The sequence below is a fragment of the Rhipicephalus microplus genome, chromosome 5 (assembly GCF_043290135.1).
Source record: "Rhipicephalus microplus isolate Deutch F79 chromosome 5, USDA_Rmic, whole genome shotgun sequence".
NCBI lineage: Eukaryota > Metazoa > Arthropoda > Arachnida > Ixodida > Ixodidae > Rhipicephalus > Rhipicephalus microplus.
This window is the reverse complement of record NC_134704.1, coordinates 163,642,056-163,657,605: the sequence shown is the minus strand read 5'-3', so window position 1 is coordinate 163,657,605 and position 15,550 is coordinate 163,642,056.

The window sequence follows — 15,550 nt, the reverse complement described above, 5'->3', positions numbered from 1 at the left end:
CGAAGCGCCCACACTAGCGCTAAGCACTCCTTTTCAGTGACGCTGTTATTGGCCTCGGCTTTAGTGAGCGTGCGACTCGCATAGGCGACGACGTATTTGGAGTAGCCCCCGGCTTGCGTTGGGCGAGGACATCGCCAAGACCAACCCCGCTAGCATCTGTGTAGACTTCCGTTGCAGCTGTTGGGTCGAAATGCCGAAGAATGGGAGGAGATGATAGCAGACTACGGAGCGTGGCAAACGCGAAGTCGCAGTCAAGAGACCAGGATGAAAGGTCTGCGTCACCGCGTAGGAGGTTGGTCAGTGCTGACATGATCGACGCGAAATTTCGAACGATGCGTTGGAAGTACGAGCATAGTCCGACGAAACTGCGTAATTCTTTCAGTGTAGTAGGTTTCGGGAACTCAGCGAGTGCTCGAAGTTTTGCAGGGTCGGGTAGAACACCATGCTTGGCCACAATGTGCCCTAAGATGGACAACTCTCGCGCGGCGAAGCGGCACTTTTTAAGGTTCCGTTGGAGCCCAGCGTCAGTTAAAGACGTCAGAACCAGTTGGAGCCGAAGCAGATGCGTAGAAAAATCGGCAGAGAAAACTACAATGTCGTTGAGGTAGCATTGACACACAGACCACCTCAGTCAAGGCAGTGTGTTGTCCATGAGTCGTTCAAACGTGGCAGGAGCATTACAAAGCCCAAAAGGCATTATGTTAAATTCGTACAGGCCATCTGGTGTAATGAACGCAGTTTTCTGGCGATTAGCTTCTGCCATAGGAACCTGTCAGTATCCAGATTGTAAGTCTGAGGAGGAGAAGAATTCGGCTCCTTGGAGGCTGTCAAGGGCATCGTCGATGCGCAGTAATAGATAGATGCCTTTCCTCGTCACCTTGTTTAATCACCGGTAGTCGGCGAAAAATCGAATCGATTCATCCTTCTTTCGAACTAGAATGACAGGAGATGCCTAAGGACTGTGCGATGGTTGAATAACGCGACGGCGTAGCATCTCTTCGACCTGGTTGTTGATGACGTGAAGTTCTGCAGCAGAGACACGGTACGGTCTTTACGCCATGGCTGGTGCGAACCGATGTCAATGTAGTGGTGCGCTGCGGAAGTGCGACCCAATTGCGGCTGACAAACGTCGAATGAATTCGCGAAGTGCTGGAGGAGATTAAGAAGCTCGGCGCGTTCTTGAGCACTTAAGGTGTCGGTGATGGAACCCGAGAAGATGTCACTCGACGAGCATTCCAGTGGGGAAAGGGCATGAATTTCGGTTGAGGCGCTACTGCACGATTCGTCTGGCATGTTAAGGAATAAAAAAGAATCAAGGTACACCACTCGACCGAGACATTTGTCGGCAAGTAGCGTAAGCAGTGCAGAAAGGGGGTTGTGGACGAAGATATTGCTTCGGCCAGCAGTGATGTCAAGTGTAGCGAAAGGCAAGGAATCGGCTCTGCGGCTCATGAAACTGACGGGAGGTGTAAACATTACCGTTGCATCGTTATGGTCATAGAAGCAAACAGGGACAATGGCAAAAGAGGCTGGCGGAATTTCAGTGTCCTCACGCACGACGAGTTTTGGCGGCCGCTCAAGTGTTTCGTGGAAAGGTTCGTCGCACAGTTGCGAAAATTGAACTTCAGCGCGTGCGCAGTCGATGATGGCATGATGATTTGACAGAAAGTCCCACACGAGGATAACGTCATGCAAGCACGCAGAAAGGGCGATGAACTCGACAACGTGCACAGAGCCTTGGATGAATATGCGGGCCGTACAGGTGCCGAGAGGTCGAACTAATTGTGCGCTAGCCGTACGAAGCGATAGTCCAGAGAGCGGCGTGGTCGCGTAGGGAGCGGCAGAGCATGGCGGCTATAACAGAAACGGCCGCACCTGTGTCGATGAGGGCAAAGGTAGAAACGCCATCGACCATTATGGCAATGACGGTAGCAGGTGAAGTGCGAGTACTTGGGCATTTCAACGACGGCGAAGTTCTTGCCTCTGGAACTGCGGCGTTCAGTTTTCCCGGTTGGAGAAAGTGGGTCAGGGACGCATTGGTGACAGTGATCGCCTGCGAGGAGACGGCGAGCGGGGAGAGTGAGTCTGAGATGGGGGCTGGGGTGACTGAGACTCAGGAAGGATAGTGTAGCCATACTGCGGTGAGGGATAGGGAGCAGGTAGGTGCGTGGGCTGTGGGTCATACGGTAACGGCCGAGTAGCGTCGTGAAGTGGTTGGAAGCGACAGCGACAATATCGTGCCACGTGTCCTAGAGTACCGCGGGCGTAGCAGATCGGTCGATTATCAGGAGTGCGTCTGGAATATCTGACTCGTGGTGCGGCCCAAGGTGTCGAAAGAGGGGTGGAGTGGGGAGCTAGTGAGGACATGGGTGGCAAATGCTGCTGGCGGGGTCTGCTGCGTACCACCTGGGCATGCGTAAGAAGCACGGTCACGGGATGCATAGTCTGCGCATGGGGAACACCCATAACCACAGGCTGCTGGTGGGCAGCGACGGGAACAGCCTGAGCTACCTCTTGGGCAATGACGTCGTGGAGGGGTGAGGGCAGACGAGAGGACTGCAGCTGCTGCGTGAAGGGAATCAATGACAGTTGCCGAGCTACTTCTTCACGCAGAAAGTCTTTAATCTCTTGCAGGGTTGGTGAGTAATCGGGATTAGAAGTAAGACTGGAGAACGAGTCGGCGTGTGAGAAATATGGCCGAGTCGGGGCGCACTGCTTTTAGGGGCGAAGCTCCTTATGGCGTGGCTTGTGCGTCCCTCGTAGTACGTAACCACAAGTGGCACATACCCAAAATAGGTATAACATTTGACCTCCAAGGTGGTGCCGGTGAGAGATTTCTTCTGTGCGTTGTTTAACAATAAAAACGAGTGCTCAATGTACATGCCGATGGCTGCTAATGGGGAATGAGAGACAGGAGCAATCGGCTTTTAGTCAACGCGCACGCTGCGATCCCCATTAGCAGCTATTGGCATGTACATTGAGCACTATCGGACAAGAAAGGCTTGCTACATTATACTCGCTGGGTGTAACCTCCTTAGTTTTAGAAAGGTTTAGCGAGCGTTGAGCCGCAGGGTCATGAATACAATGAACTAGTATATACTATGAACGAATTCGAGGTGGTTAAAGGAGGGAAGCAGATATGAAGCGCAAGCCGTAAGAAATTAAAAGCTGAATCCTCCTTTCTCTCATTTCACATTAGCAGCCACTGGCATGTACATTGAGCACTATCTGAAAGGCAAAGGTTGCTACGTTATACTCGCTGGGCGTAACCTCCTTGGTTTTAGAAAGGTTTAGCGAGCATTGGGCCGCAGTGCCATGAATACAGTGAACTAGTATATATCATGAACTCAAGGTGGTTGAAGGTGGGAAGTAGACCCGAAGCGCAAGCCGTAAGAAAGTGTGCGTGTGCCACCTCTCGTTTAGTCCTTGGAATGTCCACTGAATGGCGGTGCTTCTATATGGGGAATTTATATGGGGTTGTTCAGTTCAGGCTGTCATATATATGGGGTAGTTCAGTTCAGGCTGTCAAGGTGGATGGACGTGTTTTTTGAGCGCTCCGGATCGACTGCGCAGATAAGTGTTTTTGCATGTTTTGAGCTTGTCTCTATAATTATAAGGCAGCGGTTGAAATCTTCGTAGCACTTATTTTATGGTACGGCTTTTTCGGGGGCCAGTCACCAGGTATTTATTAGTTAGTGTGGGTGTGTGTGTTTGAATTTTTTTTTTTGTTGTTTTTTTTTTGCCACCCCGTTGGGGAGGTGCGCGTACATTGAACACGCAAATTTTCGTAGTAGAGCTTGGACTTTCTTTTTTTTCGTAGTGCAGGGCTCGAGTTTAGTAATTATCGAGTATAGGGACAATTGGTGTCAGAAAGGCATGGTTAAAAAGACTGTAAAGTGTTCAGGATGTGGAGTGGGTTTGAAAGTGGACCCAAGCGTAGAAGCGGATGGAGAAGAGGCTGACGCGAAGTGTAGGCAATGTGAGGTCAAGGAAAAGATGGAGAAAATGATGGTTGCCCAGAGTGAACTGCTGATGAGAATCGCCAAACTCGAGACTGCGTTGGCGACAGAGCAAGAAAAAACGAGGGCAATGGGAGAAAGACTGAAGTCCGCCGAGGAAGTGCTAGCGAAGCTGAACAAAGAAGCGACCTACCCAGAGAACAGTAGGGAACCGGCAACCAGAACGGTGGAGAAGGAAAAGCAAGCAAGCTTGGAAAGAACAGGTTTAGCCAGTTCAACTGTCGCAAGGCCCAGCTTCAGCGAGGTAGTGGTGGGGCAGGAAGGGAACAAAGCAGCCAGCGTCACAGGTGCAAGTAGCCCCCAGGTGCAGAACGCTCCAGCGGAAAAGTCACAGCATGTGATAATCGCCGGGTACTCAAATTTAAATCGATGCACAGAAGCCATCAAAGAGAGGGTAAGAGGTGACAAGAGGGTTGCAGTAGGGGCGTTCCCAGGACGCAAGCTGGAAGCAGTCATGAAGCAAGCGAGCGCAAAGCTCAAAACGACAGCTGATAGACGCAACCTCGTGATAATTTCAGGCGGTTTAAACGATGTCCTAAATGAAGATGCAGCAGGACTAGCAGCCACACTGGCGAAAGGCGTCGATGACATGCGCGCCACTTCTCCTAAGGTGCAGGTAGTGATATGCACGATACCAGAGGTACCGGTGCGTGATAGCAACCTGCAAAGAGCGGTGGTCAACGCAAACCAAGAGATATGGCGGATGAGTCGAGAGAAAGGCTTTGAAGTGGTGGAAATAAACAGAGAGGTGCATAGGTGGGGGGGTTTTCAACGAGACAGAATTCACTTCGATGGGCGGCTAGGTCATGAGGTGGGTTGGCGACTTGCAGGACGCGCAGTAGCTTTTTTGGGGGGCAAGCGAGCCCTTCGGGGTGCAGGATAGCTAGTAACGAGGAAAACAACCAGGGAGACTCTTCGACAGGTGGTATGGACAGATACGATTCCCAAGTGGCACCAATATCTAAGATACGTAGAGTCCGGGGCATAAATAGACGTAGCCACGAGCGCCGAGCCAATTCAGACATAGGGTATATTAACATGCAGGGTGGTAGGAACAGGCTGAAGTGGGAAGAGATAGAAGAACAGCTAAGGGAAGAGAGGCCAATGGTATACGGTTTTGTAGAAACACATCTCAGGGACATGGAACAACCTCCGAACAATCCGGACTACGCGTGGGAGTATTGTAATAGAACAGAAGGCAGCAGAAAGGAGGGTGGTATTGGGGCATTCATTCATAAAAGTACAGACTGGCAAAGGGTCAAGCAGGAGTGCAAGGAACATTTATGGCTAAAAGGGAAAGTGGCAGGTCAAATGACACTCCTTGGTTTCGTGTACTTGTGGACGGGAGCAAAGGCCAGAAAGGAAAACCAGGCAATGGTAGAGTGTATATCAAAGGACATTCAGGAGTTAGGAAGAGAGTGCGAGATAATTATACTAGGAGACATGAATGCGCACATAGAAGATATAGATGGGTATACCAACCCGACAGGCAAAATGATCATGGATACGTGTGAAAAACTTGATTTGATCATTTGCAACAGTACCGAGAAGTGTGAAGGGCAAATAACATGGGAGGTAGGAAGGCTTCAGTCGACGATAGATTATGCACTGATGTCACATAGGATATATGATAAGCTCAGGGAAATGCACATCGATGAAGGTGGCTCCAGAAGTCTGGGTAGCGATCACAAACGTATCAAGCTAAGTTTTGGAAGAGCAGTGAAAGTGGGAAGGAGACAAGATGAGCAACTACAGGAAAATTTTTATCCAGAAAGGCAAATTGAAATAGCCACTAAACAAATTGAGAAAGTAATCACGGAGGATAATAAGACAGTATGGACATACACGAATCTAATTAGACTCTTTGAGATAGAGCTTGCTAAGACGCGTGACAAGTCACCCCGGAAAAGAAGACACAAACCCAAAAGTTGGTGGGATGAGGAAGTTAAGAGAGCCATAGCAAAACGCCAGGAAGCCTCTAGGGAACACAGACATGCTAAGCAGCGGGGTGAACCGACAGATGATGTGGAAAGAAAATGGGCAACCTTTCTAAGCTGTAGAAGGGATGCATCCCTTCTGATCAATGAAAAGATTAGAAGGAAGGGAGCTCAGTGGCTGGCAGAAGTACATAAAAAAAGATAGAAAGGCAGCTGCGAAATTTTGGAACCATCTAAATTCCCTAAGAAATGAGACGAGCCTAGAGCAGAACTTTTTAACTACAGCCCAAGGTGCTAGACTAGAAGGGGACGAAGCTATTGAATATATAAGAACAAGGGTGACAGAAAAATTTCAACAAAGAAGTACTTTATGCACCACAATAGACAAAGACGAATCAAGTGGTGCAATGACTCCATTTTCACAACAAGAGTGGGAAAGGGCTGAGAAAAGGGTTCCTAGTAGTACATCAACAGGCCCAGATGGCATTCCAATTAGGCTGATAAAAACATTAGGTCCGAAGTCTAAGCAGGCTTTGAGAGAGGCAGTGAGTACAATAATAATCGACGGTGAAGTTCCCGATGGATCGAAACTTAGCAGGATGAGCATGATCTATAAAGGAAAGGGGGACAAAGCTTACATAAACAACTACCGTCCTATAACAGTGACATCAGTGGTCTACAGGCTGGCGATGCAGATTATAAACGAAAGACTGCAGGCGTGGATAGAGGATGAGGGGGTGTTGGGGGAACTGCAGAATGGGTTTCGGAAACACAGGAGGTTGGAAGACAATGTGTTCTCACTGACGCAGTGCATCGAAATAGCAGAAAAAGAACACAGGCCCCTGTGGCTAGCATTTTTGGATATCAAGGGAGCGTACGATAGCGTGGTTCAAGAGGAATTGTGGGGAATACTGGACACACTAGGCGTGGAACATGTAGTCACTAATCTTTTAAAGGGTGTCTATAAAGGTAACAAGGTAGTTATAAAGTGGGAAAAACAGGTATCCAAGCCTGCAGAGGTAAAACGGGGGCTTAGGCAGGGGTGCCCCCCTTCACCCTTAGTATTCATGATGTACCTACAAGGATTAGAGGCAAAATTAGAGGGAAGTGGACTCGGCTTCAACCTCTCTTTAGTCAAACAAGGAAAACTTATTGATCAGGCACTACCAGCATTAATGTACGCAGATGATATAGTGCTAATGGCCAACAACAAGGAAGATTTGCAGAGATTGATGGACATCTGCGGTAATGAGGGAGATAGGTTAGATTTTAGATTCAGTAGGAAAAAATCAGCAGTCATGATTTTCAATGACAACGAAGGTAGTGAGCTTAGAATACAGGAGGTCACGCTAGAGATAACAGATAAATACAAATATCTGGGCGTATGGATAAGCAATGGGACCGAGTATCTGAGGGAACACGAAATATACGTGACGACTAAAGGTAACAGGAATGCAGCAGTCATGAAAAATAGGGCAATGTGGAATTACAATAGGTATGATGTTGTGAGAGGAATATGGAAAGGGGTCATGGTTCCTGGGCTGACGTTCAGCAATGCGGTCTTGTGCATGAGATCAGAAGTTCAAGCAAGATTAGAAATTAAGCAACGTGGAATAGGTAGGCTTGCTTTAGGAGCTCACGGGAATACACCAAATCAGGGAGTACAAGGTGATATGGGATGGACATCATTTGAAGGCAGGGAAGCTAGCAGCAAGATAAAATTTGAGAAGCGATTGAAAGAAATGGGGGAAGAGCGTTGGGCTAGTAAGGTTTTCAGCTACTTGTACATGAAGAATGTCGATACAAAATGGAGGAAGCGAACCAGGAAGTTGACTGGTAAATACTTAGAAAACAGCAGGTGGCCAAACCAAAAAGAACTATCGGTTAAGAAAAAAGTGAAGGAAACGGAGACTGACATGTGGAGGATGGGCATGATTAAGAAGTCCGCACTAGAGATCTATCGAACTTTTAAGCAGGAAATTGCCAAGGAAAAGATCTATGATAATACTCGGGGTAGTTCTCTACTGTTTGAGGCCGGGACGGGAGTACTGCGAACCAAGACATATCGGGCCAAATACGAAGGGGTCGACACAGTATGCAGTGCGTGTGGAGAGGAAGAAGAAACTGCCGAACACTTGATAATGTTCTGTAAAGGGCTTCACCCTATAGTTCAGGATGATGGCGCAGAGTTTTTCAAAGCACTGGGATTTAGGGACAGCGAGGGCAAAATAGACTTTAAGCGGGTAGACTTAACTAGAAAAAGGTTACCTGATTGGTGGCTAAAGTCAAGGCACGAGTGAAAATTAAACCCTTCACTGCGAAGTACGAATCCTCAACTTCATTATTTGAAGGGAAAAAAAGATAAATGTAATGGTTAGTTCACTAAGTATTACGGCTAGGTGGCGTTAGCCGCCGCCCGATCTAAAGGGTACAGCCACATCCATCCATCCATCCATCCGAATATATGATAAAAAGATGCGAGATGGTGGGACTTGGAGTGTTGAATAGATGGACGAACGGACACACATACAGATGCATGGATGGACGCATGAACGGACGCAGGGGCGGATGCATGAACGAACGCAGGGACGGGCGCACGAACAGACGTATGGACGGTCACACAGACGGACGCATGGACGGATGAATGCTTCGCCCCACTCTCCATCATTCACTCCGTGGATATGCTGCCATTTTTTTCAAGTCATCGAAACTTTGACATAAAGTGACAAGTTTCGCGACGGTGGCAGGATTACGGGCCTGGAGCATCTGAAATGCGCCGTCATTTATCCCTTTGAGGATGTGCTGAATCTTCTCCGACTCGGGCACGGTGGTGTTCACACGGTTGCAAAGACCAATGTCTTCGGTGTAACTGGTGAACGATTCCGATGGCTTCTGTGCGCGTGTCCGCAAGCGTTGTTCGGCTCAGGACTTGCGGACAGCGGCTCGGCCAAAAACGTCAGCAAACGACGTTTTAAGATGGACCACGTCGTAATGTCGTATTTTTAGTTGTTATACCACATTTCGGCCACGTCAACGAGGTGAAGGATGACGTTACCCAACTTGTCCGCGTCATCCCATTTGTTGTTAATGCTCACCAGTTAGTAGTTGGTGAACCAGTCTTCCACGTCAGTCTCATCAGCTCCGATAAAGACCTTGGGCTCTCGCAAGCGGAGAACGCCGGGGTTGCTGGAGGATGGAGTGGAAGAGCCAGGTTGCACGCTGTTGGTGGCCATGATCGGAGGTAGCGTTCGGTTGCGCAGCTCCAGTCGGATGGCAGCACCAAGGTTCAGGCGACAGGGAATGTCAGCACCCTCCACCAATTGAAAAGGGGTTTATTGGCGTGTGTAGCGATGGTGACTCCACGATGAAAATACGATCGGGAGAGAGCATGGTCAAGCAGATGGCGGCGACGATCAGCACGAGGTGAGCGAGAGAAGCCCAGAACCCAGTACCCAAGCGGTGGCGATGTTGCTTGCCAACGATGCGTTTTCTTCTTCATACAGGCAATAAATTGCCCATTTAACATCATCAAAACCAAAAAATGACATTCAGAAAAAAATTTGCCTTTTTCACTTGGCCTCATACCTTAAAACAAAAACACACACTTTTCGTCATGCACAATGCTATTTGTCCCTTATTTGTTTTCTTCCACGACTTAGCATCCAAGCCCAAGCAATATTCTGTTTTCCTTAATAAATTTGCTGCTTCTTAATATTGTTACACTGCTCTGTGTTAATTATAGGTGTCTTATGTGCAAAGACATGCCATGAGCAAGACCTTTCTCCGAGAAGCCAAAATTGAGGATGGGAAATCAAGTTCGAATGTCTGTAAATGTTCCTACTGTGTTGGAGAACAACGCGCGCATCATAACGACGTCAGAAATCAGGACGGCAACATGACTACCATCCGCTACTGTTGGCAATGGCCAGAGCTGGACTTGAAGTGCGGCTTGCAGCGGAAATCGAAGAAACTCGATGGATCATAGACAGTGTGGAATAGAACAAACATTATCTCAGGACGAAGAAAGTTCAGCCAAAGAAGTTAAGCACATCACGGATGATCAGAAAGTTGAGTTCAAGGATGAGGTCATAAGGGTAGTTTTCTAGGGCAATGGTCAAAAATGGTGACTTTCGCCGCGCACATTCTAAGCACAGCAAGAGCAATAGGCCACCGGAATGCTACCTAACACCGACTCAACTAAGTCTACGCTACCATCAATGTGCTACAACGCAGTGCAGCTGCTTCAGTTCTGGCCTGAACATCCAGACATTTGGTTTATGCAGGTAGAGGCCCATTTTCAGGTATTTAATGTTACCTCAAAACAAGCAAATATGGCCACTTACTTTTTGGGTTACCCACCAATCCTGTGCTCGAGTTGCGGGACATCCTCTCGGTGCCACTAAGCCAGACGTCCTATGACACGTTGAAGAAGGCAATCCTTGTGCGCACGACAATTTCTGGGCGAAGGCAGTTGTAAATGCTCCTGTCACCAACAAAGCTGGGGGATCACCGTCCATCCCAGTTTCTAAGACAGATGCAAGTATTCTCGGTGTTCGAGCCTCATCTTTCGACGACATACTACTAAAGGAACTGATTCAGCGTTTGCCACACATGGTGCAGATGGTTTTTACAGCAGCGTCAGAGTTGAATCCGTCCTCTTTTGCCGCCCTTGTCGACGAGGTAGTTGAAATAGCGCCTTCTTCGCTACCTATATCTGATACAAGTTCCTCGAGTCGCATAACTACCAAGTTTGCAGCAACGGTGCCTGCCTATTGGTCGTCAACTCTGAATACTTCATTGTCAGTGCAAGATGACATCCCTGACCTTCACACTGACATTCAGCGACTCACAGATCTCATAGCTAGGAACCTCGTCACAAAGCTGACGAAGCTTCCTTGAGACAGTTTTCCTCGGACACGACAGACCATTCCGCCTATTGTGCCCTGTTTCTCGTGTCCCGTTCCGTTTTCTAACCAGTCGGGCGGCGGAGGCCGTTCTCGGTGAGACCGTTTGGGATTGCACGGCATGGTGTTCCAGAAGTGCTGGCTGGAAAATATTATGCGGAGCCATGGAAGAAGGAAAAGCTCTTCTATGGGCTGAGCCATGCCATAGGTAGAGCTACAGACAATATTCATAATGCAGTCGCGAAGGCAATGTCTCGCGGAAAGCTTTTTCTTTTTTAGCTACAGCTGGAGTTTATTCTATGCCAGATGCTCTTGTTAGAGGTGCTATTTAACGACTTGTCTCGAGGAGGGGGCCCCGAGAACAAATGAGAGACTCAACAGGGGAAGCTGCATCCGGTCGGTCACTGTGCGCGCTGCGCCCCAAACCAAGCACTGCGCCGTCCTCCCGACAGGGCTGCAGAAGTTAGGCGCCTTTCTCCTCTTCTAACCAATACCACCACCACCCCAAACGAGCGAGCCGCCGCTGGCGTCCTCCGGAGCAATCGGGGAGCGACGTTTGAGAACTTGTTTCAGCGTCAATGTCGTTTTAGAGAATGTGCTCGTTTCAAAAAGCTGCTACAGTTTTGTTACGAGGGAGGCTTCACGCGACCATGAAAACTCGTGTTGGGATTGGTTATCCTTGGCTTGCCTGATTGGTCCACGCATCCGTGGATGCTGGAAAACCTTATTTAAGCAGCGACTGAGGCCTTTTTTGGGGTGAGCAGACTCGGGGTCAACAGCGCATCTCACCACCGGAGAGCAGTCATGCAAGCCAAACGGTATTCCATGGTTTTCCGTTATTTGTATTTGTGACTCAGTGCATTGTGTAAATTTAAGTTGTATTAGATAAATAAACCCCCCAATGAGTGCTCCCTGAAATCATTGTGTCACTTGTCATCGCTTGCCTGTGCGGAATTGCTCTCATACTTCTTCGTCTGGATGGTCATCAGATGTGTCTAGCTTAAACAACCCCGAAGTTTCGCTACAATACTTTGCAATCTGCCATATGCTTTGCGTCTGCCATATTCTTCTGGGCATCGTCGCGGAATGGTCTGCTAGCATTATCTAGCATCTACATAAGGAGAAGCGGCAGGAGAGGCTGAGCAGCAGTTGTTGCTGAAGCTTTCGGGCCAAAAAATGCAAGTTTCCTTCATCGTCCAGTGGCGAGTGGTCAGTGGACCTTAGCGTGCTACCACAGACCGACGAACAAACAGTAACTCAATTTCGCGTACTTAAGGATCTATCCGGACGGCAGGTTCAAAACAAAAAGCGTACGGCTTCGCCACCGAAACTTATGCCGAACCATCATCTATTGCGACCTGCACTTCGGATATGAGGTAAGTGTAGGAGAAGATTGTTCTTTCTCAAACAAGTGGGAACATCAAGCTTGTACCAGAGGCTGTGCAATGGTGAACATTTATTAACGCGCATCAAACGCGGCGCGTGCGCTTTGCGTGGCGCGGATCGCGCGAAATATTCAAATTATTAGTCTGCACGTGCATAACGCACGTTGTATTGCAAACTCGATACGTCCCGATTAGCAAAAACATTAATACTGTGGCAAGAATTTTGTTTGCAAATCTACATTTGTTTTGTCTGCTTGGTGACAGGTGCGTCCTGTAAAAGTTTATTGTAATTACAGATTGCACATATGGCCGCTCTTCGGCGACTGCTCGTACGCGCGTCAAAGGTGTACCGCTGGGCCGGAAACGTTTTTACAGGGCCGCCCGGGAGATTTATGCTATTGATTGAGCCTCCATATCTCTCTTGGAGCGTGTTCAAAATAATCACGTTACCTCTCTTGGAGGGCGCACGCGCGATGGTAGTTCCACAGTTCGGCGGAGGAACTTCGATTCTCGGGTCACTTTTTAGCTGAATCTCTTTAGTTTTTTTTAATATTTTCTTGTTGCCACCAGACAGCTGGTGATCGGAATGGAGGCCAGACGTGACCAGCCGCAGCTGAGCCACACACGCGCCTAGGAATGGCAGATGATCGTCCGCAATTTTCGGGTCTGAAAAGAAGCAGCCGTAAATATGCAGTGACGACAAGCTAACGAGACGCAAGATTGTCAAGTATTATGGAAGCGCCACTCTGTACCATTGTCATTTATGATCGCGGTATAATTTGACATTTATATAACCTATAGTTTACTTCTCGTGATCTCGATCGAGAACTCGGTCGCGAAATATTCAATTAAGTCATGCATATGTACTAAAAGCAAACAACTAATCGAAACACTAAGATTAGATTCATAAATTTCTGCTTAACATAATCACAGTTTTAACGCAGAGAAAACATGCTGCACAGAAATTAAGGTTCAAGACATGTAAATATTTTTTCTTCCTTTCAGCTCTTACGTGGTAAATTGAATCCTGCAGTCAAAAAACTTTATTGTGGGCCTTATGTGTGTGCATATTCAGGTGGACTGCGTGTAATATATAAATTACGCGTGAGTGCGCGAAGAGAAGACGTCGCCAGATAGTGCAAAGCTGGCTCCTTGAACGAGCCTCCCGAATCGTATAGCAGACGACACGAGGCCCCATGATCCCGGCGCCGGGAAAAATTTAGTATGAACACCGTGCGCCCAGGCGCTGTATGAAGAAAGGCTCCTCTCCTACAATCGACCCCGAAGGAATCTCGTGATAACGTTTCGAAGAAACTTGGTGCAGTCGAACCTTGACCCGGAAAGAAAAATGCAATGCGACTCAGTCTGGGCAGAATTCGCGTCGGCTGCGCTCTTCACCCGGACTCGACCTCGCCCTGAGGCCTCCAGCGAGTGTTCAAGTAACTGTGGACCCCTACAGCCTTTCGAATTTGTTGTTAGAGATGTAACATAGACGACAGTACCCTTTGCGTGTATTCCTCTTTATGTTTTGCTTAAATGTAATTATTTCAAGCGAAATATTGCACATGTGTGCATACCTCTGGTTTCTTTCACTTTACTAATGGTGACAATGTGATATATTACAGTTGCCATTCTTGAAGTGCAGGTTTTTTGTGTGCATAGAAGAATTCTTGTTGAACATTTGCTGTATGTATGCTCAATGAGAAAACACAAATTTGTCGAATGCGTTTCTTGCAGTTACACCAATATTTTACCTGTAGCGTATAATAACCTGCTCAACATAATTTATTGTTGGTCTATTCTGAGCTTAACTGCTTCATCATAAATATGCATCTTTATCCCCTCTCTCCTTTTCAGTACACGCCTCTGTTGACACTGCTACAAGAGTGGGAAGAAATGCAGCTAGCCGTATTCAGTAAAAATTACCTTTAGTACCGCCAGTATTGCAGCCAGCAGTTGTGCCTGTCCAGCTGGTAGCAGTGGTGCATGCAGACTTGTGCTTGCATTGCTACGTCTTCTTGTAATCCTCCAGAAGGTAGAAGCCGCCTCCTGCAATGCCCTGTACAGAGCTGCCTTAGCAGTGGAGGCGTCATTATCAACCTGGTATTACACCAGCAAGTGTGCAGCATGTTGACTGGCGGCGTGTGTGTATAGGAGGTCATGAAATTACAAGGTGTGCAAAAACCGCCACTGTAAATCCACATGATGATGAGGAGAGCCTATTAAATGCCTCCATCGGAAAACTTATTCAAAAGCAAGGGGGGTGGGGGGGGCAGTCACTTTTTTCCTCTGTTTCGCTCAACACCAACGAGCAACTAGTGACAACAAAGCTCAAACTTTTACCACAAGACTTGATCCCCTGCATGGTACCATCAAGCACAGCAGCCTTCTCGTTTCATTACTTGGCTTTGAAATCTGTACCCTGAGACAGGCACTTTCATCCAATGCCCCAGCTAGAGCTGTTCATGCCAAGCACATAGTTTGTCATTGAAGGGTCATATACATGGAGTGTGAGGACACCATCCTTAATGTTAGTATGAGAGAAGCTTAAAATAGATTAAACAATCTGCATGCACATAAATTTTGATTCGGCCTCTTATGCAGGCTATCAGTGAGACTGTCATCGAGCACATACAGACTGCACCACCAATATTCATACTAAGAAGTGAATGCGAAAAACATTGTGTGTGTATCTATACTGCTAGTTTAGGGTGCCTTTTTATTTGTTTATTTATTTTATTTAAAAGTACTGCCAATTCCAGAGGGAACATAGCAGAAGGGCATATACAGAGATTCAATACAAGTTTGACAAATTGTGATACAATTGCAATAACAAATACAAAAAAGCGCAAAAAGGTGGGCAGCTCATGAATAAAACAAAAAAAAGCTCTCGATAAGTCACATGTCAACAAAAGGCAAATAGCAAAGAAAAAGAATGAGAAAACAATTATCTAGCAGAATTCGTAGTTCGTTTTTAGTGCATTTAAAAACTGTCTTAGTGATGTGCTTTCTATGACGCGTAAGGGGAGGTCATTTCATTCTCTTATGGCCAATGAGAAGAAAAAAAGAATATTTAAAACAGTCCGTATGAAAGGTGTATTTCGTGAGCATCAGAGTGTGGTCATGTCTTTAGGTCTTGTTTGTAAACTTGTAATGAGGTGAGTGACATCAATATTCGCTTTATTGTGAATAAGTAAGTACAAGAATTGAAGTCTAGCTATTTTGGCTCGGCACTGGAGGGAATCTATACTAGCACTTTCCATCAACAGAGTAGGTGAAACATGATACCCGTATTTGTTAAAAAT